The 27,105-nt window shown below is 38.0% G+C and overlaps 1 protein-coding gene across 4 annotated transcripts in view; it reads right to left on the bottom strand.

The window, feature by feature from the left end:
- The window catches only part of CCDC54 (coiled-coil domain containing 54), a 117,016-nt gene extending 90,383 nt beyond the window's left edge, over positions 1-26,633 (bottom strand). The window contains exons 1-2 of one of the 4 annotated variants that reach the window (XR_004624599.1): positions 26,285-26,633; positions 2,629-4,650 (exon numbers count right to left, since the gene is read on the bottom strand). The gene's annotated coding sequence lies outside the window, so the exon portion shown is untranslated. Of the gene's footprint in view, positions 1-2,628; positions 4,651-21,044; positions 21,912-22,543; positions 24,678-26,284 lie in introns of those variants that run through there. The other 3 variants (XR_004624597.1, XR_004624600.1, XR_004624598.1) reach the window with 3 other exon arrangements.
- Positions 26,634-27,105: the final 472 nt, after the last annotated feature.

Below are 27,105 nucleotides of genomic sequence, written 5' to 3'. Positions count from 1 at the left end.
AAAAAAAAAAAAAAAAAGAAAAAGAAAGAAAGAAAGAAAGAAAGAAAGAAAGAAAGAAAGAAAGAAAGAAAAAATTAAAGATTGTTGGTAGCCTTTAAGTCCTCCCTGCACATTTCTATCCGCCTCCTTTACAATTCAGAGTCCATATTTGAGCTGTCTGTGTGTTTAGAGCAAACTGGATGGAAAAGGGTGGAGAGGACATGACCATTTCTTTCCATAATGTTAACTATCTTCCTTTGATTTTGCAATTCTCTACTCTATACTCAGAAAAAAAAGCCTCATTTTTTGCTTGATTCTGGGCCTGCAGACTTTCTTGCAAAAACAACATTGTTTCTCTACCTATCCTTTGTAGAAATGTGTTTGGTTAATTGTTACTCTTTCCAAGCACAAAAACCCTGTGGCTTGTCCTTTGAGGCACATGAACTAGGGAAGCATAAATCTCTGTTTATCTCAAACTACAAGTCATACATTTAGCTACTCAGCAAGAAACATGCCTTCTGTTCCAGCAGCTACGTGTGCTCAGTGGTCTGACCCACAGAAAGCTCAGAGATCCCAAGTCAATACTGTGCAAATGCAGCAAAGAAATGGACTGCAGACTCAGCTAGGATTCAGACATGTCTGGACAAGCCTGGGATACTATAAGGCCACCTCTCCAAAAGATTTATTTTTCCTATGGGCCAAGATTTCTGAGAAAGTATTTCTCTCAAGAGAGTATGATCCTGTAATGAAATCTTAGTTGTCTGGAAAGATGGGTGATTTTGAATATAGCCCCAAATATTCACTTTCATTTGACTTAGAGCCAAAATCCTACTGGATTCAGGTTTAAGTCTCGTGGAGAGCATTAGGTCTGTACTTATGCCTTAAAAGACCTGGTTTTCTAAAAACTCTCAAATATAGATGCATGAACAATGCTTTTTTTTTTTTTTTTTTTTTTTTTGAGCTCCCTCAAGCAGATGCAGAGATGAGAGCTCTTCCCCACAAGGTAACTGTGGTAGATGGGATTCTAGAGATGCTTTCCCCTCACCCTCACTAAGACTTTTATCTCATGGTTACTCATTCAATCAGTAATCTGGGTACATCTTTGAAGAGATTCTGTAGATTGAGGGCCCAAGTTAGATGACCTTAAAGAATGGAGATATCCAGGTAGGCCTGATCCTATCAGATGAGCCCTTTTAAGGCAGGGAGTTTTCTGTAGGTCGGAGCAGAAAAGAAAGTTAGAAAATCAAAGCACAAGGTGGGGTTTGATATACTGTTGCTGGACTGGATATATGAGGGGGGCCTTGTGCCAAGGAATACAGGTGGCCTTCCGTAGTTTAAGAGTGGCCCCTTTTTGACATCAGGCAAAGAAAAATGAACGGCATTCCATATTTGGTCAAAAACCTGAATGAGTTTGGAAGCAGATTCTTTCCTACAGCCTCCAGCTATAAGCCCAGCCCAGAGACACCTTGATTTCAGACTTGTAAGACCCTAAGCAGAGAACCCACTTAAGCCATGGCAGACTTCTGACCTAGAAAAGCGTGACGTAATTCCTTTGTGTGAGGTCACTGTGTTTATGGTAATTTGCTAGGCAGCAATAGAAAACCAACACAGTGACTGAATATGCTGAGACTTTGTATCTTGTGGGACCCAGGCCTCAGCTGGTGGTAGGCAGTGGATGCAGACGGGTAGATGGTGAAGCAAGGAGAGAAAACACTTGGTGAGGGCTTATAAAACCTCTCTTGGGAACTCCCAGAAATTCTCCTGGATGGAAGAAACAACCAGTGACATCTGAATTGTTATACCATCTACTCACCCACCTGTAGTTCTAGTGGCAAGAGTTCATTCTTTTTGATGGCTGAGTAACATTCCGTCGTGTGTGTGTGTATATGTGTGTGTACTACTATTTTTGTATTCTCTGGGCAGATAACCTAGTAGGGCAATTGCTGGATTGTAGGGTAGTTTGTAGGGTAGTTCTATTTTTAACTTTTTTGAGAAACCTCCATACTGTTTTCCAGAGTGGCTGCACAGTTCGCATTCCTACCAACAGTGTAAGAGGGTTCCCCTTTCTCCACATGCTCACCAACACTTGTTTCTTGTGTTGTTGATTTTAGCCATTCTGACAGGTGTGGGGTGATATCTCATTATAGTTTTTATTTGTATTTCCCTGTTGATGAGTGAGGCTGAGCATCTTTTCACGTGTCTGTTGGCCATCTGGATGTCTTCTTGGAAAAATGTCTGTTCATGTCTCTGCCTATATTTTAACGGGATTATTTGTTTTTTGGGTGTTGATTTTTATAAGTTCTTTATATATTTTGGATATTAACCCTTTATCAGATAATTTATTTGCAAATACCTTCTCCCCCTTCTGCTGATTGCCTTTTAGTTTTATCGATTGTTTCCTTCACTGTGCAGAAGCTTTATATTTTGGTAGAGTCCCAATAGTTTATTTTTGCTTTTGTTTCCCTTGCCTCAGTAGACATATCTAGAAGGAGGTTGCTATCTATGGCTGATGTCAAAGAGGTTACTGTTTGTGTTCTCCTCTGGGACTTTAATGGCTTCCTGTCTCACATCTAGGTCTTTCATCCATTTTGAATTTATTTTTGTCTATGGTGTAAGGAAATGGTCCAGTTTCATTCAGATGTTGCTGTCCAATTTTCCCAACACCATTTGTTGGTGAGACTGTCTTTTTTCCATTGGATATTCTTCCTGCTTTGTCAAAAATTAATTGACCAGATAGTTGTAGGTTGTATTGGGTTCCTAACAAAGGGAACTTGATCAAAGTATGGGAGACTTTTCATTTTCACAGCCAAGATACAAATGAGTATGCAGATGATTGTAGTATAATTGTACTGTAATTTTATAAGAATTTTACTGGGAGACAATCCCCTATATGGATCTCTTGCATTTCTGCAAGTCTCTTAAGCAGATTCATTGACAGTTCTGGTTCTAGAATATCTTTTCAAGTGTGTTTGTATGGCAAACAGCTTTAGAAGATAAAGACAGTGTTTCTTTCTGAGGCAAAGGGCAGAGTTGTTTGCTGTCCAGGATAATAAAGATAATGTCTTTTTCTAGAGCAAAGGTTGGACAAATTTGTCGGCAGTCTCCTTTAAAAGTCTGGTGTTTCCGAAGCTCAGGGCATCGCAGCCATGGTACAAAATTTTGTGTGACCAACACAGGTGACCAACTTGTCCTAGTTTGCCTGAGATTTTCCTGATTATTGCAGAGTCCTGAATACCAGAAACCCTTCAGTTTTGGACACAGCAGTGAATTGGTCACTCTTGTGAGCTGCATGCCCCTGAGATTCTCCACATCACCCCCATGGGATTTGAGAAACAGGGAACCAGTGTAAATTTGAAGATCGTGCGGCCACTGTGCTATAAGTAATAAAGTCCTTTGGCTCTGGTCCAGGAGTCTGGTGTCTTGGGCTAGCACCCTAAAAACTGTAGTAAGCTAGCTCAGTAGGTAATAAGTACAGTAAAATATCAGACACTTAGCAGCTATTTACAAATAAATGTCTGGCAATTGCTAGAACTACAGTTGGAAAAAAAAAAGGTTATTTTAGATTGGAGGAATGGAATAAGCCCATAAGCTTCCCTTAAGGTTTTCAAAAGCTGTTTTATGAAAGGAGTAATTCAAAAGCAAATCAACTTACGAAAGTGACTTTGTAGGAACTTATATTACTTCTATTTCCCTTGCAATTTTTTCCCTTCCTCATAGGTATTTAGAAATGTGTTGTTTAATTTCCAAACATTTAGGACTTTTTCTAGTTACCTTTTTGTAAATATCCATTAGTTTAATTTCACTTTGGTCAGAGAACATATTTCAGTTCTTTGAAATTTGTTAAGATTTGCTTTGGTCAGTTTTGGCAACCGTCTAAGTGCATTGTAAAAAGTTGTGTTCTTTGCAGGTATTGGCTGCAGTGTTGTCTGGATATCAATTAGGGTAAGGTAATTTATTGTGTTGTTCAAATCTTCTCTATTCTTACTGATTTTTCTCTGTTTATTCTGTCAATTATTGTAACATTTCTAAGAATAATTGTGGATTTTTCTCTTCTGCCTTTATACATTAGATGACACAAGTTTAGGAATATTTTATCTTCCTACATAATGGACTGTTTTATCATTTATAAATATCACTCTATTTCCAGTAAAACTTGAAGTCTACTTTAGTTGGTATTAATAAAGCTATAATAGCTTTCTTTTGCTTAATTTTTGCATGGTATATATTTTTCCACTCTGTTTTATTTTTAAGTTTTCTGTGTCCTTATATTTCATGTATCTTATAAACAACATTTTCTTTTTTTCTTTCTTTCTTTCTTTCTTTCTTTCTTTCTTTCTTTCTTTCTCTCTCTCTCTTTCTTTCTTCTTTTTTTTCACTCAGTCTGACAACTTTTGTCTTTTAATTGAAGTCTTTTGCTCTATTCGCATCTCATATAACTACTGACCATAGTTGGTGTGATGGACTGAATGTTCTGGTAATTAGGATTAGATGAGGTCATAATAGTGGATCCCTCATGAATGGGATTAGTAGTCTAGGAAGGAGAGCTTGCTTCACTCTGCTCTCTGCCATATGAGGATACAATCGGAAATCACCAGTGTGCAACTTGCAAGAGGAGTCTCACCAGAGCTCAACCGTGCTGTCACCCTGATCTTGAACTTCCAGCCTCCAGAACTGTAAGAAAAAAATTCCTATAAGCTATCCAGCCTTTGATGTTTTGTTGTAGCTCCCCCCACCACCAGATTGACTAAAACAATTGGGTTTATGTCTTCCAACATATTATTTATTTTCTATGTATCCCATCTGTTCTTTGATCCTTTATTTTTCCTTTCTTGAATTACTTTGGATTAATCAGGTGGTGTTTATTATACCATTTCCTTCTACAGGATTTTTATACATTTTAAAAATTATTCTTTTGGTGTTTTCCATAGAATTACAATATACACCCCTTTCTTATGGTGGTCTGCCTTAAACTAGTAGCTTTACTAGTTGCTGACCAATTCAGCAGTTTAATTTCATTTACCCACCCGCCACCATTTGTGCTCCTGGTGCCATATACATTAACACCATGAGGCATTAACATGAGTTGAGGGGAATTGGAATGCAGATTTTTGGATCCTTCTCTCCATTCCTTTCCTGTCTGGGATTCTGAAGCTCAATTCCAAGCCACTTTGGCAGTGCTGAATTTAGACCTCTTTTTCCTCAGTCCAATAAGACTGTCACTTTCTGTTTGAGCTATATTCCCTGTATCGCGATTTGAAAAATGCCCTCATAAAAAAGCCGTAGCATGAATGTAGAGCTCACCATATGTGCTTCCCCTCTCTCAGGGACTGAGAGAGTCCTGCCTGTCCTGGTTTCTTGCCAATGCCTTGAAAGAGTTGATTTATGTATGTCATCCAGCTTTTATAGTTGTTTTTGGCAGAAGAGTTACTTTAATACCAGCTACTTTATCATGCATGGCTGAGACTGGAAATCCCTTAGAACATTTTTATGAACAGAAATTTCTCCTCATCTAACATTTGGTACACCAGTGGTATAGTTCATGTAAATGCATGATCGTTTTCCTTTATCTGTTTTCAAAACAATGAGATGATTCTCTAGTATCCTCTAATGTTGACCAATTATTATTATGTTTAGCATAATTTATGAACTCATGGATTTAAACATATTTATTATTCTTTAATCTATGGTAGGTATTATTCTTAGTGATGCCCAAATTTTCACTTCTTTGATCATTGGAAGCCTCTTTAAGTCAGCTCTGAGTCTTTTTGACATGATCCTGGTGGTTGTGGATACATTCCTTGTTACATGTTTGACAAGACAGTCCAAGATCATCTTGTATCTCCCCCCCCACCAACCAGGCCTAGAATTACCCATTTATCGAAAGGACCCAAGATAGAGTATGAGAGGAAGATCAAGGATAAGTTTTGTTACTAGGGCACTGCCAATTTTCAGTTAAAGAAGAAGGTAAAGAAACTAACCAGAGGAAAAGTTGAATATATAGGTGATTTTACTGATGATGTCAGCAAGCCTCTTGCTCAACTATAGACCCCAACAGTTATTTCTTATCACACTTTCTTGTGGCATTGATGAAGATGTTTTGCAATGACTGGAACATTCCAACCACCAGACCAGAAAAGCCCAGATTGCAATGGAATGCCTAGAAGACTACACCCTGCACGTCCCACTCCCTGCCTGTGATCAGGGGCTGAACACAGCCCAACCGCCACCTATAATAACTGCTCTCTGCCTGCTCTCTTGGGCAGACCTCACCAAACCTCTCCTATAAAACTTGAGGTGCCCCTCTTGCGGGGGGAGAAGTCAGTCTTAAAGTTTGAGACTGCCGTTTCCCTTGGATGCTGGCACCCAACATAAATTTCTCCCTTTTTCTTTCCAAACCCTCATCCCTTGAATTATTGGCTTCACTTGCAATGAGTTTGTTGGGCAGCAGTTTTGGCAAACCAGCCAGGGGCTATGCTCTTGATTTGTCCAGCACCCTCGGGATTCCCAAGGAGGGAGCAGTTGGTGGCAGCACAAGGGCTCACCCCTTCATTTCCTGAATTAGTGACTGTGATTGATAGTTTGGTAATGATGACAATTCATGATATCTAGAGGGCACAGAGAATAATTCTTAGAGTTAGAAAAAGGATGAAAGACTGGGTCAAACTAATGAGTTAAAGGAGAAAAGGAGGTGGGGAATGAAAGCCTGGTGAATACAAGCATATATTATATGTCAAACCACTTAGTATATGTGTGCTTATATTTTGCCCTAAAATTTTTCAGATATTAAAAAACACCATCACAATTCTTGTGATGCATAAATTGCATAGATAGATAGTTGCATAGATTCAAGTATTTGTTGGCCCTGCCTTTGTTCTGATCAAAGATTTATCTGGAAAATATTTTTGTGCCAAGCTCAGAAAATATGACTATTTCCTTATTTTCAATATGCTAGTCAAGTGGGAGAATTGCCAGACACTGTAGAGAAAGAATTAGTAGAATGGACTATAATTAATTTGTAAATTTTATTTGGTAATAATTCTTCTCCAGTCATTATTCTGTCACTATTATTATAATTGCAATATATTTAAAGATATTTATTTCATCTACATTTATTAAAGAGTCTTTTTTTTTAACTTTAGGTTTATTTATTTATTTATTTATTTATTTATTTATTTGAGAGAAAGAGAGCGTGAGTGGGGAGCTGGGCAGAGAGAGGGAGAGGCAATCTGAAGCGTGGAGTTGGATGTGGGGCTTGATCCCACAACTGCAAGATCCTGACCTGAGCCGAAACCAAAAGCCAGATGCTTAATGGACTGAGCCACACAGGTGCCTCTATTAGAGTCTTAATGTATGACCTGTTGTTTGATATTTTCTGCTGTCTTGATGGATTTTAGAGAAATTCCTGGGATGGACAGTGTAATTATTTGCAATGTTATCTTCCTGGGAAGGAGTCTCCTAGAATAGTAAAGTTTTGCTAACGAAGACAGTTGAGTAATAAAATTCTTAATGTTGACAGTAAACTGTGTTTGTGTGCCCAGGGCATGTGGTTTTGATTCTCACTAAGTCTATTGGTGGAGACAGGTAAATTATGGAAAATGTTGAGGATAAGTAACAAGTGTTTTAAGAAAGCATGCTTGGGCAGTAGGGAGCACCATTGGCTTCACCAAGGACGTGATCTTTGAGTCTTCTTGTTGGAGTTCATCCACAGTGGAAGGAACCAGTCCAAGCCGAGAGAATAGCAGGTGCAAGGGTGCAAAAGGGAGAAGAATAGGGAAAAGGTTATAATACGGCTAAACCTAATGGGCCTTTATGCCACAATGAGTTTGCACTTTATCCTGTACCAGAAGAGGGGAGAAACCACATTGGTTGAAATTAGGTAGGGGCATGAGGCACTTAGTAGACTATAACCTGAACATTTTAAATAATTAAGTATGGGAGATTAGGGGAAAGGACAGGTTAAGTGAATTTCCCAGGCCTCTAATCTTATAACTAGATGAATAGTAGAGTGGAGTAGGGTGAGGGGAAGTGAAAATAAGCAGACACCAAAGGGATGTGAATATGATGAATTTGATTTTTATATATCTCTATTCATATGTTTATCTATAGTTATGTGTGAACATATTTCTCATGGCATTTTTTAACCTCATGTATCTCTTCAGATAACCTCTCTACTTTTCCCAGATAACAAAATGTATTCCCATGTTTTTATTAGGAAACATGTATCTTGTCTTGCTGTTCTTTCAGCTGTTTACTTGTTCTGCAAGCTTTCATGTTTTCTTGAATAATGTTATGTCCCCAGTGGATATTTTTATAATGAAAAGTCACACATAGGGCTTTTTCTCATAGAGATAATATTAGTCGCTTCAAGAAAGTGTCATCACACACAAATGGGCCAGATTGAAAATTAGCAGGATATGCCTTGCTGGTTGCAGCCACGAAAGGGGTTCAGTATTCGTCAATGGATTTAGACTTTAAGGGAGGAGTTAACTGAAAATCTTTGAGGAAGACACAGGTAAGATGGAGGCAGACAGACAGGGTGATGTTGGAATGAAAAATAACGGGTAGTTTGGGAAGCTACTGTCTTACACATTATGGGCTTGCATTAGCATCTGCCAGATTACCTGAGTTTTTAATCACCTGCTATTTATTTCATGTATAATTCTAAAATGGAAATGTTTACATCCCTGTAAAGTACAAATGTTGAGATAGACATAGACTTGAATTTTTTCTTTTCTTTTCTTTTCTTTTTCTTTTCTTTTCTTTTCTTTTCTTTTTCTTTTCTTTTTTTTTTTTTTTTTTTAATTTAACCAAGTTCCTTGTCTTGGGAGAAGGGAGAACGGAGTTATGGAGAGTCATGAAGCACTATCATAGTGTCTCGTTTGTCTCTTTCGGCTTCAGTTTAGGTCCTCATTACTTCATTCCTAACCTACTGAAATTGCTTCCTATCCACTGTGTCCCTATCTCCAGACTTCTTTCCTTCTGATACATTTCAAACACTGCTAGAAAGAACTTTAGACACCATTCCCATTCCCCCAATCTTAATATGCATGTTGTTAAATTAATTAAACAAGGAGGTCATTAGCTTGACGTAACTCTAATGGCACGGTAGCCTAGTAAGCAAACCAGGATCTAAGCCTATAAATGCCTCAAGGTTACAAAACCAGAACACCAGGAGGAACCAATCACAAACCGTCAATTAGGCTTTAAGGTACAGCCAATCAATAATTTCCTGTCTTTGCTTCTGCATTCTTTCTGTGTAAGTCTTTTCTCTGGCTCCTTTTGGCAGAGTGCTCCTGTCCACTTCCGGATTTGGGCCTGCCCGATTCAAATCGATTTTTGCTCACGTGAACTCTTACAATTTTTAATATGCCTCTGTTTATCTTATAGCAATGTTCTCTGAGTCTGTTTGTCCTTTCAGCCAGACCTAACTTTTGTTTTTAACTTCAATATGGGATTGATGTGTATTTCTGAAATTTCTTTCCAAAAGACTTGAATAAAATCCAAATATTTTACCTCAGTATTTAATACCTTCCACGATCTGGTTGCAAATTTATTATCGGCCACTCTTCCCTTTGGCCGTCATAAACCACTCCATGTTTCTTGCTCATGTCTCTTCACTTTCTTGTGGCCTTGCTGTTCATCACCAGAGAGTAGGCACCATGAGGCCTGATCGCCATGGGAAGATTTTGGAATGAATGAATCATTCATGAACCATCCATTCATTCGTCTACTTCCTCCTCAATCTCTGCATATCTAAATTCTGTGCTTGCTTTAAGGTGCTGATCAAATATCACCTTTTCCATGATTCTTTTCTAGTTTGTTTCACGCAGAAGAACCATGAACTCTGAACGCTCATAGTATTTTGTTTATGCCTCTCTTGTGATGCTTATTTTCTTCCTGAAATTATTCTTTACATATTTTCTTAGAATGGGATCTGTATTATATTTATTTTTGTGTCTACTCTAGATCCTAGACTTACGGTACTTAGCACATAGTTGGCATTAGTGTTCCTCGTGTCTAGTAATAAATAAAGTTGAAAGAGAACTGGGGGGTGATTGTCACATAAATTCCTAAATCTTTAGAATAGGTGCTTTGTAAACACACTGAAGGATTTCTCTTTTTATACAAACAAAAACCACCACCACCAACAAAAACCCCAAATGTGGTGAAAATAAAGTTACAGTCAATTTTGGGATCACCATACCAATGATTAACAACTTTGATAGTAATCACAGCCTTGCTTTATCGAAAACTGACTCTGCCAGGCCATCTGATCCCTTTAAGTCTATTATCATGGGTCTTTAAAACTGCCTTGTGAAGGGCTGTATCTATTTAAATAATGAGCATAGTGAGGTTGAAGTTGACTCATATTTGCTAAGTATGTGAACTGATATTCAGATATTGATCTAACAGACTCCAAAGCTCTACCCACAAGGCCATACCTTTGTACTTTTTGGGTTAAGAAATACTTTTGGTTAACTGAGTGAACCGTCTTGTATGATGTCCGCAGTGGAGACACAAACATGACCAAGAAATCTAGGTATCTGTCGTGACAGGCCTTAGTCTCCTTAAGGGAGATCTGATGACTATATTGCTAACAAAGGAAGAAAGTACCGTCAGTAAACTTTTAAGTGAAACCCCAGAATTTAAGTTGAACCTGGTCACCATTTTCTATAATAATTGAATACTACAATCTGGAATCCAGTGGTGAGAAGAAATCTTGGGAGTATTCCTAACTGTGCTACCTGATTACAGTTTAAAGACCCGTATATTCTGAGGACCGGGAGGTCACAGAATTGCCTTCCTCTCTGCTGCCTCATTAACCTAATTTCCCCTGCTTACTCTATCTCCAGTCATCCCTGGGATATGCTAATGGTAATGTCTCTGGAGTCAATGGAAGGTAAAATCACACAGGTACAAAACAAATTAACTGCAGAATTACCAGGGTTTTTTTTCACAGCATTGGCAGACTTTTGTCCTTACGATAGTCTTTTCCTTTTTTGAATGCAGTATGGCTAAGTCAATGATCTTTTCATTCTTTTAATTGTGTAATGAGTGTTCATTATCTTTCACATGGGAACTAGAGAACATTAGTTCTCTTTTCTTGTGTTTGTCTAACTGACAGGGTTAGGTGAACAAGGGATGTTCTAGCTCTTTCTTGATTGTCTTCTTCTTGTTCCTCCACTCTGTCCCTGTCAGTAGGAGATTTTTCTGCAGGTCCACTTCTTTTAGTACCTCTTAGTATTAATAATTAGTGAATGGAAATTATCCATGTTTTTTGTATAGCAACTTATATTTTGCATATTTATTATCTTACCCTAAAAATCACAATCTATGAAAGATAGACTAATAGTATTTTCATCTTCATTTTACAGATAAGGAAACAGGTCATTTTCTTTTCTTTCTTTTTTTTTTAAAGATTTTATTTATTTATATTAGAGAGAGAGTGAGCGAGTGGTGGGGGGAGGAGCAGAGTGGGAATGAGAATCAATGGGACTCAATCCCACCACTGCAAGATTGTGCAGGTCATTTTCCTTTTGAATGTGAGAAAAATAGCATTTGTAGTCCTACTATCATCAGAGCCATTGACTGCAAAACTGTATCATTGTAGCAAGGGACCAGGAGATATGTAAGCTGAACTAGGGTTCCTATTCCTCATTTTCTCTTGTACTCATCGATAAGTACAGCACTGAATTAAGACCATGGCCTTTGGACTAGGACTGCAAAAGTACAAGTCTCAACTCTGACACTTAGATACTGCATGTCATTGGGCAAGTTACTTGACCTATCAAAGCTTCAGTTTCCTGTTCTAAAAAGACGTGGATTATGATCTTTATACCTACCTCAATGAAATCATGTTAGGAACTATTTAACTTCCAGGTCATCATCATCATGCTTACACTCATCTATTCAAACGAGGTATGTTGTGCCAGTATTCATTCATTCCTTTAAAAAATATTTGAATGTCCGCTATGTACTAGACATTGTGCAGTAAACCAGACACACACAGTCCTTGCCCTGATTAGAGAGTACATAGCAAAATGTCTGAGTTCATTCAGATATGAGAATGTGCACAGAAGAATATCTAAGAATATTCAGATGTCCAAAGTTCAGGATTTTGATGAAGAGCTAAACAGGAAATGGACAGTGAAATGCAGTAAGGGAAGAAGAAGAAAGCCAGACAAGTGCACTGCTGTCCTAGAAACCAAGCCAAGAAAGTGTTTCAAGATGGTGGTAGTGATCAGTTGCATTAAATGTCCCTGACGGCCAAAGTAAGCAAGAGACACAGAATGAAACTTTGATTTTGGAAAGAAGATATCATAGATGTTTTTGATAAAGGCCATTTTAGTAAAAGGTGGGAGAAGAGAAAACAATCATTTGGTACATACAAATTTTCAGGAATGAATTTCTAGCATTCCTAGCTCATGGCTGCTAGAATTCTTCTCTTCTAAAAGAGAATATTCATCTTTTGGTAATGTGGGCAATTTACTTGAATTGAGGATCTGTAATATTGCTATCAATATATCTATTCAGCTTTAAGTTTTTAATCATTGTATTAGAATTCCTGGAAATATATCCTTTGAACTAACTTATTCACTGCTGGCCTTCTTTTATACCTACCATTCTGTAGGGTCTAATATCCAGGGACAAACATACATCATCCTATCTTATTTTCCTAATATATAGCATTTTATAATGTTTGATTAAAAACATAACTTTTGTGTCTAATGAGCTGTTGAATGCACTAAGAACATCTAGCCATGTTAAGGAACTCATGTGCCACCATTTTTAGACATCTTTTAACACATGATACTTATTTTCTCATGGCACTTATTTTCCCAGACAAGATATAGACATCTTATCTTCTAACACTGATATAAATTATTTCTCTTTAAGTAACAAAGAGATAAGCAAATCTGAGTAAAGCGTTCATTGATTTGCATTTTTTGGCCTCAAATATTAAAGTATAGGGGTGCCTGTGTGGCTCAGCTGGTTGAGTGGCTGCCTTTGGCTCAGGTCATAATTTCAGGGTCCTGGGATCAAGCCCCACATTGAGCTCCTTGCTTAGCAGGGAGTCTGTTTCTCTGTCTGCCCCCTCTTCACCCCTGTTGATGCTCCCTTGCACTCTCTCTCTTTCTCTCAAATAAATAAAATCTTTTAAAAAATGAAGTATATAATGACTTCTGGCATTTGATTTCTTGTTTGGAGATAAATGTTGCAAGATTCGAGAGATGGTGTATGGGCTTGCTCTTGAGCTTTCTTGTCAGGGCTAGGTATCTAACTTTGAGAAAGAATCACCCTCATGTTTGACGCAGGACACAGGAACTCTCTCTAGAAGTTATAAACGATATTTCAGCCTGAATTGGTTGATCAAATTGTTAGAGCCAAAGGGAATCTATTCAGGGAGATCTTAACACCTTTTTAAAAAAAGTTTTAAAATTTCTTCCATTAAAAAATTGCCATAAAAAGAATATATGATATTTGTGATTATGACGTATGAAATACCTGACATTTGATGGTGGTATTTTCTCCTTGTTATGGTAAGACCATGACATAAGAGAAACCTAGTATCTTAATTTTAGAAAACAAATGTAATGAAGATTTAGAGAATAGGTAGGCTTGTTTCGTTCTGTTTTAATGTAAGTACAAGCATATTGTAAGTGAATGAAGCAGGAGTTTGTTTTTCAATAAAAGCCTTACTTTAAGTCTTCTTTATTAATATCTAGTGATGTAGAAATTGGTTTTATTGGTGACAAATAACAGATCCTTTTAACATTTGAAAAGAAGAAAATGCTGTTTGCTTAGCGTTTTGATTTGTAAAGACAGAATTTTAAAAATGAATCCCTTCCAGATTTTTTACTTATGAAAGGTCCTTACATGAGAACAGTCTTCTAAATCTAGTGGCTCTTTCGCTCTGCATTCCTAACCAAGAGTTACAATAACAAGCTTTTCCCCCAGGGATGAGTTACCTGACTTAAGTAGATGGACCATGAGCAATTTAGGCCATTGCTTCATTATGTGAGACAGAATATGTTATCATTAGCTTCACAGTACCATTTTCACAGAAGCTTTATTTAGAGAATCTGTAAGTGCTTGCCTATCACTGAATATTTGCCTTGAGTCCATAGGGTCAATGCTATGAAGCTATTTCCTTCAAGTAAAAGCTATTTACCCAATAGAGAAATCATAGCTATCATGTTTAAAGGTACATGAGTATCTAAGAAAGGAATAAGGCCTCCAGTTCACACTGGGACATGCCATTTCTTCATGGGGATTGCCTTGGGGGTAATATTTTTAAAAATATATGTAGTTTCCATAGAAAATAGGAATAGCAGATCATTTGCTTCTCACTGCTCAGATTTGCTAAGACTCTTATGAAGATTTTCCCTGGGCACATGAATCAGTTTAATAATGATTGCTGCCAGTTGGTGGCTAGACATCAGACTGCCAGCCTACTCAACAGTGTTGCCATCTGCTATTTGGATTCACAGTGTGCTGCTGCTACGCACCACCTCATTAAGAACGGGACCCTTGTGAGCCATAGACAGTAGCTTATTCAAGTGAGCTGAAGCGATCTCCTCCCAAGCCACATTTGTAGAGGCTGCATGCATCTCGTCTTAGTTGGGAATCGCTCTATGCTGATCATGCAGTCTGATAGTTTGCTGTCTCTGATCATCTAGGTGTTAGTCTTTCAAGCCAGCTCCTTGTTCCAAAGTAGTGTTAAAATTGAAAAAGTGATTATTTCAAAGATTTGTAAAAAAAAATGTTCATCCTCTCCTTTTTTGTTAATACAATTAACATCTTGAAATGATATTACCCAGTGGTTTGCCAAACACAAATATTTGAATAAGTTAAGTGTGTTATAATTCATTGGACTTTTTGGGATAGAGTTTCCAGTTCTGAAGATTTTTCAGTTTTGTGGAAATCCTACTGCCCAGTTTTTATTTCTTGAAAACTGAATTTCAAAGGCTTTCATTGTACTTTTCCTTTTTTTCTCCCACTAAATATTCGAAGACAGCTGTGAGTGCAAAATTGTTGTATATGTCAGATGGAAAGGAGTGCATTTTATCCAATACCACCGGTCACCTTAGCGATTTAAGCATTTTTGTAGAAAAAAAGAAAATTTATTTGCATATGTCATATAATACTTAGACCTTCTCCATCTACCTCAATAGATAATGGATTCTGTAGCACTTAGAACATTAGACAGTTATATTTCAAAATTGGGCTGGTTTCAAATAGCAAAGGAATTCATGGGCTGGTGTTCAAGTCTCAGGCACCCCTCCCCCAACCTCCACACAAATACTCAGTTCTCACACTTGCACCTATAGGCGTCCAAAATGTGCTTTTTCAACCCTATGCTTGTTAGGTACTTGGAGAAGAAAGGTTTTAGTGAGCAAATAGAATTGGGAGGTAGAGCATCTCAGACTGGGTTTTCCAGGATTCAGACTCTGAGATGTAGTTTTACCTGTAGGAGGTTTATTAAGAAGAGCCAATGGGACCAACGCTTGTAGAAAAGAAGAAGAAAGGGAGAAGCTGAGTTGTAATGCAGGTCCAACAGCAGCTTTGGCTAGTGCCGTGGGGGAGATCTGGAATTGGAATGACCTTCAGAGTTATCCTAAGATGGGCAAGAGAACAGCTTTGTACCCTTGCACTGATAGGTCATTGGATATGGGCAACCGCATGAAGAGGAGCGACCTGAAGTACACTGGTTTTCTGCAGTGGGGGCAATTCCCAAAGAGGGCTGTGAGCTATAGGCTGCCTGCTCACATACTCCCAGCAAATGAGGAACAAGTCCTTCCTTTAAGGGGGATCTGGGCCCATATATCACAATGCTGGTACATGGGCCAGGTCAAATCATGTCTTTTGGAGAGTTGCACTAAACATTCACAAAGGAATGGCTTTGAGAATTCGGTGCTAAAGAAACCTTCCCACTTCGTTTTTCTCCTAACATCAGTTCATATTTTATGGAGGTAGTGTTCCACAGAACATAATTTGGTAAATGTCTCCCCGATCTTACAGTGCCTTGCAGGCTTTGTTGAAAGAACTGAATACCTATGGTTTGCTCCAGGCAATCCTGCCCAGCAGTCCTGCTTAAAAACTTTGGTGTTGGTATATTAGCGATAGGTTTGCAAGTCCCATACTTGGGTGTGTGGGAAAAGTGACTTTATTTTTCCATAACTGAACTTAATTTATTTCTTCATCTCTCATTCTGCCTGATGGCGCACACACACACACACACACACACACTCACACACATTCACCAAATCCATCACTTTAATAATTGTCCAGGTATATAGACATTATATTTTAAAATAATTTACTACAATGTCTTTTCCTCTTCTACCCAGGGCTGCAGCTAAGCTGCAGAGGACTTAGGTCATGTCATGCTTTAGGGGATATATCTGATTCTGGATTGGCATCTGTTCACACTGTCTTTTCTGGTCCTCACTGATATCACCCTCCATGCTGACATCTTTTGAGATGTCTGCATTTCCATCCAGGACCTCTTCAGAGAGTTCATATCACATCTTTGCCCAAGAGGTTGCTCAGGTCTGTCAGCTATTGGGGTCATTTCTCAAATGTTTTCAATCACATCAAGAAAAACATTGACTTGATCCTGTGACGCCATAATGTCTGTGAAGTAGTTCAGGATCCATCTGTCTAATTGTTCAAGGCAGATATTTCTACTCCAGTTTCTAATACCACAGTGTCAAAAGTATGGAACTTTCTCAAGATAACCAGACAGGAGGTAGAGCACTGGTCTCTCCATTCTTAGATCAGGTAAATTTTTTCTGGGGGTTCTTTTATGCTCTAATTTAGAATATTGAAGCTCTCTTCAGAAACCCTCACCAGACATTAACTCATTTGCTTTCTCTCCAACTGTGATTTATTTTCTTCTCACTTAGCGCTTCTTTTCCCTTCCTTTGAGTGAGTTTGGAGAGGGTAGGGCATGGAAGAGATTAGCTAGACAAATATCCCTCAAACCCTAAATTTTATGACATGATTTTGGTTTTTGGAAACTCAAAAGCCAATAACTAACCTTTCTTTTGCATGTTTGTTTTATGGCCTCTTTTCCTCGAGGTGTGAAGCTTACTGTCTAGTTTGAGTGGGGGGATGAGCTTGGGTGGGGATAGGTGCTGGTGGAGGAACAAAGTGTTTGTTCTAGAGAAAAATACCCATAGTTTTATCCTCTATTCTATTCTATTAGTCTATTAGTGTATCTATGTCTTAATTTCTATAGCTGTGTGATGGGTATTGGTAGTGTTAAGCCTTCCAGCTTGTTCTTTCTTTAAGACTATTGGCTGTTTTTGGTCCTTTCTATTTCCATACACATTTTAGATTCAGTTCATTAATTTTTTCAAAAAAAAAAAAACCCTGCTAGGATTTTGATTGGTATTCATTGACACTATAGATAAATTTGGAGCAAATTAAAAATATTGATTTTTAAAATATTGAGTCTTCCTTCCATTAACATTATTTATACTTCAATTTATTTAAATCTTCTTTAATTTCTCTTAGCAATATTTTTTTTTTAAGTAAGCTCTATGCCCAATGTGGGGCTGGAACTCATGACCCCAAGATCAAGAGTTACATGCTTGACAGACTGAGCCAGCCAGGTGCCCCTCTTTTGCAGTATTTTATAATTTACCCTGTAGAAAAATAATAAATATTACAATTGGTTTACTTCTAGGTATTTGATGTTTTCAATACTATTGTAAATTTTAAATATTTTAATTTCTTCAATTGGTCCAGTACTAGGATGTGTAATGCAGTTGATTTTGATAGTGACCTAGTATTATGATATTCTGACCTTGCTAAATTCACAGTTATTCTAGTAGCTTATTTGTAGATAGTTTCAGATTTCTACCTACACAATGACATGGCTATTTTTTTTATTTTATATTTTATTTTATTTTATTTTATTTATTTTATTTTATTTATTTTATTTTGTAATATATGTTCCTGTTTTCTTTCTCTCCCTCTTTCGTGTTCACTGTCCTGGCTAGGACATTAAGTGCAATGTTAAATAGAGGTGATACAAGTGAACATCCTTGCCTTCATTCCAGTATTAAAGGGAAAGATTCCATGCTTTACCATTAAGCTATTATGTTAGCAATAAGTTTTTAGTCTCTATCTTTATCAGGTTAGGAAAATTCTCTTCTATTTCTAGTTTGCTGATAATTTATAGTGCTAATGAGTGTTGATTTGTCAATTGCTTATTCTGCATCTATTGAGATTATCATTTTTTTCTCATTTGTTCCATTACATGATGAATTAGATTAATTAATTTTCAAATGTTAAACCAACATCATGATATATTAGCCTCTTTGCATATTTCAGATTCTATTTGATAATATTTTATTTAGTACTTTAGCATCTATGTTTGTGAGATTGATTGGCTTCTGAGCAGGAGAGAGTTAGGTAGCTAACCTCCAATTAATTTATCACCTGGCAGCATATTGGGGGTGTTTCCTGGAAAGAAAAGAAGGAAGATAACCCAGGCTAATCTCCTTGTAAACATATTGATAACAGAGTTCATGTAAATAAAGTAGTATTAATTATTAGGAGGTGAGTCCTTACCTATGAGGTGTTTTTAGCAGGGAGCTAAAACACGATTGACTGTGGTAAACAAAAACAAGATCTATGAATTTATGGCACGTGGCCCCCAGGGAAATGTCATGTAAGTTACATAATTATCTGGGTATAAAATAGAGAAGAATCATGACCTAAAATGCCCCATGTTGTGTGAAGTGAATTCACTTAGGAACTTATCTCTCCAGTTTAGCCAAATAGCTCATCCAATGCCAGAAGGACGGATCTGGGAAACCATAGACACTGTTCAAGACTTCTTTCTGCTTTACCTGTCCTCTTGATTGCTTATTTTCCTGAGATTATTAGCAAAATTTTATAATGGATAAAATCTCTTATTCCTGAGAGTCTTTGAGTCTGATTTGACAATCCTGTCTTTTATGTTGTCTCAATCTATAATATCCCTTTTTTGTAAAGTCAAGTATTGAAATCAAAGTTATGCTTGTCTCATAAAACAAGTTAGGAAGGATTTGTGTGTTCCTAGTTAGTAGAAAAATTGTGTAAGATTGATTTTTTTTCTTCTTAAATATTTAAAATAATTTACCAATGCAGTCATATGGGCCTGAATATTGCTTTACAAAAAGCTGTGGACTTTCCCTGTGTTGGAAGATGGCACAAAAGCCCCTCTTTAACAAGACAAGAGTTAGGTTGGCCCTTCATGGGATGCCTCCATTTTCTTTTCCGGTTTTTAGGCAACTGACTTTCTTGGAGTGGTGTTGCAGTCTGAGACTCATACTACTCGACCCTCCTTCCTTCTGTCTTTCCTCTGCCTTCTTTGACTTCCTTTCTATTTTAACGGTCACAGACGTTTCCCCAAATAAATCTCCTGTAAATCTAATCCTGTCTTTGCATGTGCTTCTTAGCGGACCTGAACGAACATGTTTGGACTTTGTTTTGGCAGGTAGATACTTACGAATCAGCTCCATACTACTCAGGCTTGTTTTTAAGCCGCTTTAGGGGACTAGTGTAGATTTTACTTTCAGGCTAGTTTAGTCCCATGTACATAAGGTATAACCTTCGTGGAATCCTAGTGAATGTCTGGGGTTCCCAGTGAGGAGTAGGCTGGATGGAAATTAAATGTTTCCCAACCTCATGCTGGTTTTGGGAATTAAGCTTAGTGTTCAGCAATGAACACAAAGGGATGTGTGTGCGGATTTCTGCAGTTTCTTTCTCTGTAAAGCTTCCTCCCTGGTACTATGCCCTGAAAATTCAAGACATCTCAGTTTCACTCAAGTCCAGTCTTTGCCTCCTTCACTCAGCAAGACTGCAACACGATCCAGAATGCTGAAACTCAGAAGAGCAGGGCTATTGTAGGGTCACCTTACTGCTCCCCTACAGTGATCAGTCCTTTACTGCCGCTTGTCCTATGTCTGAAAAGCTACTTCACGTTTTTTCGCCCCTGGCTTCTTGGAACTCTGACAGCCAATCTTTTTGTAAAATTTCTAATATATGTATTTAGAGCTATAAATTTCCCATAAGCATTTGTTTTCGTAGCATCCTTCAAGTTTTGGTATATTGAACTTTCATTAGCATTCATTTAAAAATATTTTCTAAATTCCACTGTGATTTATAGTTTGACTTGTGGGTCATGAGGAGTATGTTCCTTGAATTACAAGCAGTTGGAAATTTTTTTTTTTATCTTTACATAACTGATTTCTGGTTTAACTCATACCCTATATGATTTCAACCTTTGGAAATTGGTTGAGATTTGATTTGTGATCCATCATATGGTCAATTTTGGTGAATGTTCTGGGTGAACCTTAAAAGAATATATATTCTGAAATTTTTGGATGTAATCTTTTATATTATGTCTTATTGATACGTATGGTGCCAATACACAGGAAATGGTAGGAGCTCAACATATATTGAATTGAATAACTCAAAAGTTTTATCCTATTTGTGGCAATTCCAGACCAAATGAGAGAGGATGATAATAACGCTGCAAGGTTTAGGCTGAGAGAAAACCATTTCTGGTAAGACAGAGCCTCAGAGAGGAACCCTAAGTTAAAGCATGAAGTTCCCCCCCATTCCAACCAATATTAATGCTAACACTTTATGTGACGAAATCATCCCAATATTTTTCTTTCCTGTGTTTCTACCAATTTTCCCTTACTTGGTTATAAGCTCTGTATCACTGGTGCTATGTGACAGTAAAAAACAGTATTTCAGGAAAGTTAGTGATGTTGATTTATAAAGCTCATAGAGACCTAAGAAATGGTTAATTTTATTTCTCCATTTTCCCCCAAACAACTCATGATTGTTTTAGAAATTACATGAATTTAGACAATGACTAATATCTCTATCCACTGGTCTAATTTTTCAGGTAGAATCATTTTTTAATCTTCTAAGTTCTAATATCAATTTCTATTCAACATCACTCCAGGTTAGAACTATTATTAATGTACATATTCTGATACATTTAGCCTTCCTAATTTAACCCTTTTGCCAACCTCGTTCTGGACAAAAAAAAACCCTTTTTTTTAAAGATTTTATTTATTTATTTGAGAGAGAGAGAGCACGCACGTGTGCCAGGGGAGGAGAGGGAGAGGGAGAAGCCGACTCCATGCTGACCGTGAGTATGGTCAGAAGAATATGGATTTAGATGAGGCTAAGAGCACCTTCTATAGGCTTGTAAGATACCTCTTGCGCACTGTCCCACATCTCTCTAACCTCCAATTCCAGCCACAGCTCTGGAGAACAGTTTGGAGCAGGTTTCGCCCTGCTCTGTGCTTGACACGGCCTCGCTTCAGGTACGCGCCAAGAATTTAGCTTCCTGTCCCAAGGCTTCTCTGGTGCAGCAATGTGCGATGCTCTGGTACCTGGAAGGCTCTTCGGTCTTTGCAGCCCATAGGGAGGGAGACGTTAACACCCCATGGGAGCAGCCCTCAGGAAGGAGGAGATGGCCACTGAGAGGTAAATGCTTCTCCCTTTCATCCTTCAAGGATGGGCAGTTCTGAGACAAAGCTGAGTAAGGTTCTGCATGCGTGAAGTACCCATTAACAGTGGTGGGCTACTCCATTAACGACCTGTTTTGCTTGGATTTTCTTTCCATTTTACCCCTGTTCACTCCTCTCTCTTTCATTCCGGCTCCCTGGGATCACATTCCCAAATAGAATGTGTCTACCTTTGTCTCAGGCTCTGCTTTCTCAAGAATCACCTGGATTAAGACAAGTTAGCAGGCTGTGGGGGATTGTATCATGCAGGAATATAATTGTCCTTGACCTGCATATGCTACAAAGAAACACGCATTCAGTTGGCAGCACAGTTTATAGTAATTTTGATGATTTTCCATCTCTTTCCTATTTGAAAGTTCATCATCCATCCTGAAGCCTGAACGCCTAAAGAAAAAAATTTGGATTCAAATTAGCTTATAATTGAATAGGCAAATTTTTTTTGTGATGCTAGCGCTAAGCAGCTCTTCTTTGTGAGGGGGCCCTTAACAATTTGGTTGGAAACTTCAATCTAATACGGAGGAACCATCAGTCTACTTAATCAGGTAAAGCTTTTTGTTGCTTTGGAAACAGTCATATCATATTTCTTATTCTCCTTGGTTAAAAAGCTGGAGCTTTGACTGCTGTCATTTTTTTTGCTAAGAAACTCACACCTTAAAAATGTAAATTACTGGAGTACTACCAGGCCTACTTATTCATGAAAACTGAAGGAATACCCTGAAAGATATAGGGAGTTATTAGGAATAAATTAATGTTGCCTACATGTCAGCCCTGAGAAAAACGTTAACAGTGATAATGTTTTACTCATTTAAGATATTGAAGGCACTACAAAAAACAAAATTGGTAAACTTCCTTGCCCCCTCACAGGAAGTCATATTCCAGTGGTGGGGAGAGTGAAACAAGAGTAAAAAAACTTTTTTTTTTTAAGATTTTATTTGTTTATTTAACAGAGAGAGAGAGAGAGAGCACAAGCAGTGGGAGTGGTAGGCAGAGGGAGAGGCAGAAGCTGGCTGATGAGGGACTCAATCCCAGGACCCTGGGATCATGACCTGAGCCAAAGGCAGATGCTTAATGACTGAGCCACCCAGGTGCCCCTGCCCCGACAATAGCAAATTAAATAATTAAAATACACAGCATTTCAAATAAAGGCTACAGATAAAAACAAACTAGGAAGGAAAGAATGTGCAACATTTTTGTTTTGTGTTTTTTAATCTACAGGTCTTGTTGAGGAAATAACATTTGAACGAAGACCTGAGGAGGAGAAAAGAATCAGACATATGGATATCTGGGGGAGGAACACTGGGGAAGAGAGATAAGTTATCCTAAAAGCTGGAAGATGGAAAGAAGTCAGTGTGGTTGGACAGATGTGAGCACTAGAAGATAAGGTTCAAAAGGGTGTAGACAAAGGAGACAGTGGTAGGTCACCCGAGAGAGGGGTCTTCAGTGTATGCAGGGCTATGTTATCTACCAAGGGATATTCTGAAAAACTGAGGACATTTTGATGTTACTATGATTGGGGTGGTGCTACTGGCCTTTAGTAAGTAGGCAACGTTTATAAAAGTACAGTAATGCTTAGGACAGTTCCAGTCAATAAGATATTTTTCCATATTTTGTGTGATTTTAAAATGTTCTGCTTATTCATGTAGATTTATGTTAACTTCTAAATTCCATTCATAGCAAGCTAGGATATTGGGATTAACTCTCCACTGAAAACAAGTAAAAATCCTAGGATGTTTGAACAAATTCAGAAATCTTTTGCTAATATTTTTTTCAAATATTTTTCTGCCCCATACTCTCTTTCCTTGCTTTTAGTTCAATTTCATGTATGTTAGATCACCTGCTACTATTCCATCAGTCACTGATGCTTGCTTACTTAAAAACCTTTTTTCTCAGTATATTTAAATTTAGAAGATTTTTAGTGATCTGTCTTTTAAGTTTAATGATCCTTTCATTGCTGTGTACAATGCAATGATAAACCTATCAAATAATTTCAGATATTGTATTTTGCAGTTCTAGGATTTCCATTTTTTAAAAAAAAATTATCTGTATCTCTCTTGAAATTTCCTATCTCTTCATTTATTTTATCTCCTCTTTAATAAGATTCTTTGATGCATTTAAAAAAATAAGATTCTTTGATGCATTTGTCATGGTTACTTTAAAGTCCTTGCCTACTAATTCCAACATTTTCACTCATTTGCCTTTCTATTAATTTATGACAAAGACAGTGCTGCAGAGCAGTGGGAAAAGGACGGTCTTTTGGACCTTGGTCAGTAGGATAACTATATTAAAAATAAATAAATAAATAAAATTAACCCTTACTTCATACCATACTTCGAAATCCATTCTACATGGTTAGATCTAACTGTTCGATGAAAAATGGTATGTTTTTAGATGTAACTTGTAACATAGATGTAAAATTCCTCTATGTAACATAGGATTTTTTAGATGTCCCTGTAGGCAAAGATTTCTTAAGCAGGATAGCAAAAGCATGAACCAGAAAGGAAGACTGATAAATCAGACTTTTATAAAAATAAAAAATTTACATTTATTAACATTTAACAATGAGATAATTAAAATGCAAGCCACAGATTAGGGAAGGGTGTTTTTGGGCAGCACTGATAAATGAAAATGGACTCACATTAGAATAAATAAGTCAAGTAGAAAAAGACAAAAACCCGATAGAAAAGAAGACTCAAAAGGTACTTTACTAAAAGAGGATATTCAAATGACTAATAATCACATGAAAAGATGTTCTTTTTCATTAGTCATCAGAGAAGTATAAACTGAAACCACACAACCACCAAATGTTGGTGAGGGTGTGGAGCAATGAAAACTCATTATATACTGCTGGTTGGAGTGTGAACTTAAAAAGAGTTTGGTACTATTAACTCTAACTAACCATAAGCATAACCTATGTCTGAGCTATTCCACTCTTAGGTATATATCTCAATAGAAATATGTACCTGTGTGATACAAATCTATCTATAGATACTATAACATACAGATATGTATAATAATGTTCCCAGTAGTATCATTTGTAATAGCCCCAAACCTGGAAATAACATGAACATCCAGTATCAGTATAAAGGACCAGTCACAAAAGATTCTGCATTATATGATCCCATTTTTATGAAATGTCCACAATAGGCAAACCTATAAAGACAGAAAGTAGACTTGTAGTTACTTAGGGCTGGAGAGGATGATGGGGCATGGCGACAAGGTGATAGCTGAAGAGTATGGAATTGTTTTGAGGTGATGAAAATGTTCTAAATTGTGATGATGATCTATCTGTGAATGTATTACAAGACTACTGAACTGCATACTTTAAATAGATGAATTGTATAAGAATTATATCTCAATATATCCATTACTTAAAAAAATAATTGTATAAAGGATAAAATATATTATATTTATATAATGGAATGCCAAACAGCATAAAATAAAGTAAGAAAAAAAAAACCTGTTATAAGCAATAATGATATGAATGAATCTCAATTATAATGTAAAGGGAAAGAACCAAATATTAAAGAAAACTTAATGGATAATTCATTTCATTGAAATTCGAGAACTTACAAAACTAATCTGTGTATTTGAGGACAAGGCAGAGATTTTATTTGGGGGAGAAGTTGCCCCTTACTGGGCATGGGGCTGAAGGATGCTAGGAATGGTCTATTTCTTGATTTGGATGGTGGTTGCAAGGGTATATCTGCTTTACTCTTTGAAAGTTTACTGAACTATACATTTATAGTTTCCACACTTTTCTGTATTTTGGACTTTAACAAAAGTTTCTTAAGAAATATTCTTAAAAATCTAGTTGTTCAGTAATTTGTCCTATGTATATGTATTGGAAAAAGGGCCTAAGGAATACATAACATTTAGTTGTTTGTTTTTTCCCCCTTTTTTGTCCGTTGGGTTATGGAGGACTTTTATTTTCTTCTATATATTTTTTAGTATTTTCCCAATTACCATAGTGGACTTATATTACATTTATCACTAGAAAAAATGCTATAAAAACACAATTGCCTGACATACTCCTGTATTACCTTTATTCTAATTTATTCACAATGTAGGAACTTTGGCTTTTGCTCCTAGCTGGGAATCAAATGGCATTTTAGAGTAGAGAAGGGTTTGGCTGCTGCTCTGGGGGTTTCTTGGTAGCCTTGCTGACTGCCAGGAACTCATCAGGGGCCATCGGGCAGGGAGGAGGAGCAGAGGTGCAGGTGGAGGGACCCAAAGGATGGAGAACAAATGTAGGCAGGTCCAGAAAACTCGGTGGGTTATAGCCCTCATGGAACCTAAGTCCTTATTGCAAAACTGTTGTGGGATCTGGAACGGGGTGCAGGCCAGAAAGAAGCTCTAGACTCGTGCTGGGTAGTGACTGATCAATCTAATCATTATAATGTGCATGTGTTTGTAAGGCTGGCAGCTAAGTAGTTGTTCCTGTTGTTTTACATTTTTAAGAGGTTGTTGAAAGGGAGACAAATATGCGACAGAGACCGTTTCTGGTCTGCAAATCCTAAAATATTTTCTATCCGGCTCTTCACAGGGAAAGTGTGCCAACTCCTTGATTACGGGACTCTAGGCTAAAGAATGTTAAGGTATTTTTAAACGTCACCTGGATTAGCGCTTGCGGGTGAGGTGCTGGGTGTGGAATGTGCCTGCCTGAGGCACTTTGAGTCAGTGTGTCACGAGATGTAGTACTGCCCAGGCTCGTCAAATACGGGAAGGGGAATGCACTAAAGAGAGTGTAAGAAACTCACCTCTGCAGAATCCAGCCTGGAAGGGGATGGCCAGGCGCCGCGGGCCCAAACGCAACTGGCTCTTGTAGCAGGGGCTTCAAAAGAATGAGTGGTGCTCGTTGCAGCCCTCATCCGATTGCAAAGGAGGAGGCTTCCGGGCTTCTAGTGGGAAAGCATCTTTGTCACTCCCAGGGAAGCCAACGGAGCCCCCGGGGAGTTTTCTTTTCCCTTCTCTGTTGTGTGCAGCTGCGCTGGATGGTGGTCCACCCGCTGGACTTAACTTTTGGAGAAACGCAGCGGGAGTGCGGCGAGCTGCCCGGCGCCTGCGCAGTGGCCGCGGGAAGGCTCCTCAAACCGCGCAGGCTCCACCAGTCAGCTCCACGCTAGCGGTGGGGGGCGACCCTCCCGGGTCCCCGAGGGAGGAGGGAAGTCAGGGCGGAAGGACGCGTACAGTGGTTTCTGCCGAACAGTTCGAGAGTTAGTTATGAACATCATAACCCTTCACCTTTAAATGTACAGCGTTTTCACCTGCTCAAAGGACAATTTCATTGATTTTAGCCTAATATCTAGCTATCCCCTAAGAATGAGGGATTCTTCCGCACCAAGGTTTCTCTTCCGCGGCGCTATTGGCATTTTAGGCAAGACGATTTTTTTGTTTTGGTGTGGGTGGGGAGGAACTGTTTTGCTCTTTGTACAATGTTCAACAGCATCCTTGGCCTCTACGCGCTAGATGCCAGCAAGAGCCCTCCGTTCCCCCGCTGGGACAACCAAAAATGTTTCTAGCCACTGCCAAATGTATGTAGGGGAGTGAGCCACAAAATCACTCCTACTGAGGACTGCTG

The sequence above is a fragment of the Ailuropoda melanoleuca genome, chromosome 1 (assembly GCF_002007445.2).
Source record: "Ailuropoda melanoleuca isolate Jingjing chromosome 1, ASM200744v2, whole genome shotgun sequence".
NCBI classification, from domain to species: Eukaryota; Metazoa; Chordata; class Mammalia; order Carnivora; family Ursidae; genus Ailuropoda; species Ailuropoda melanoleuca.
The sequence above is the reverse complement of the archived record's forward strand: the minus strand, read 5'-3'. Positions and strand labels throughout refer to the sequence as shown.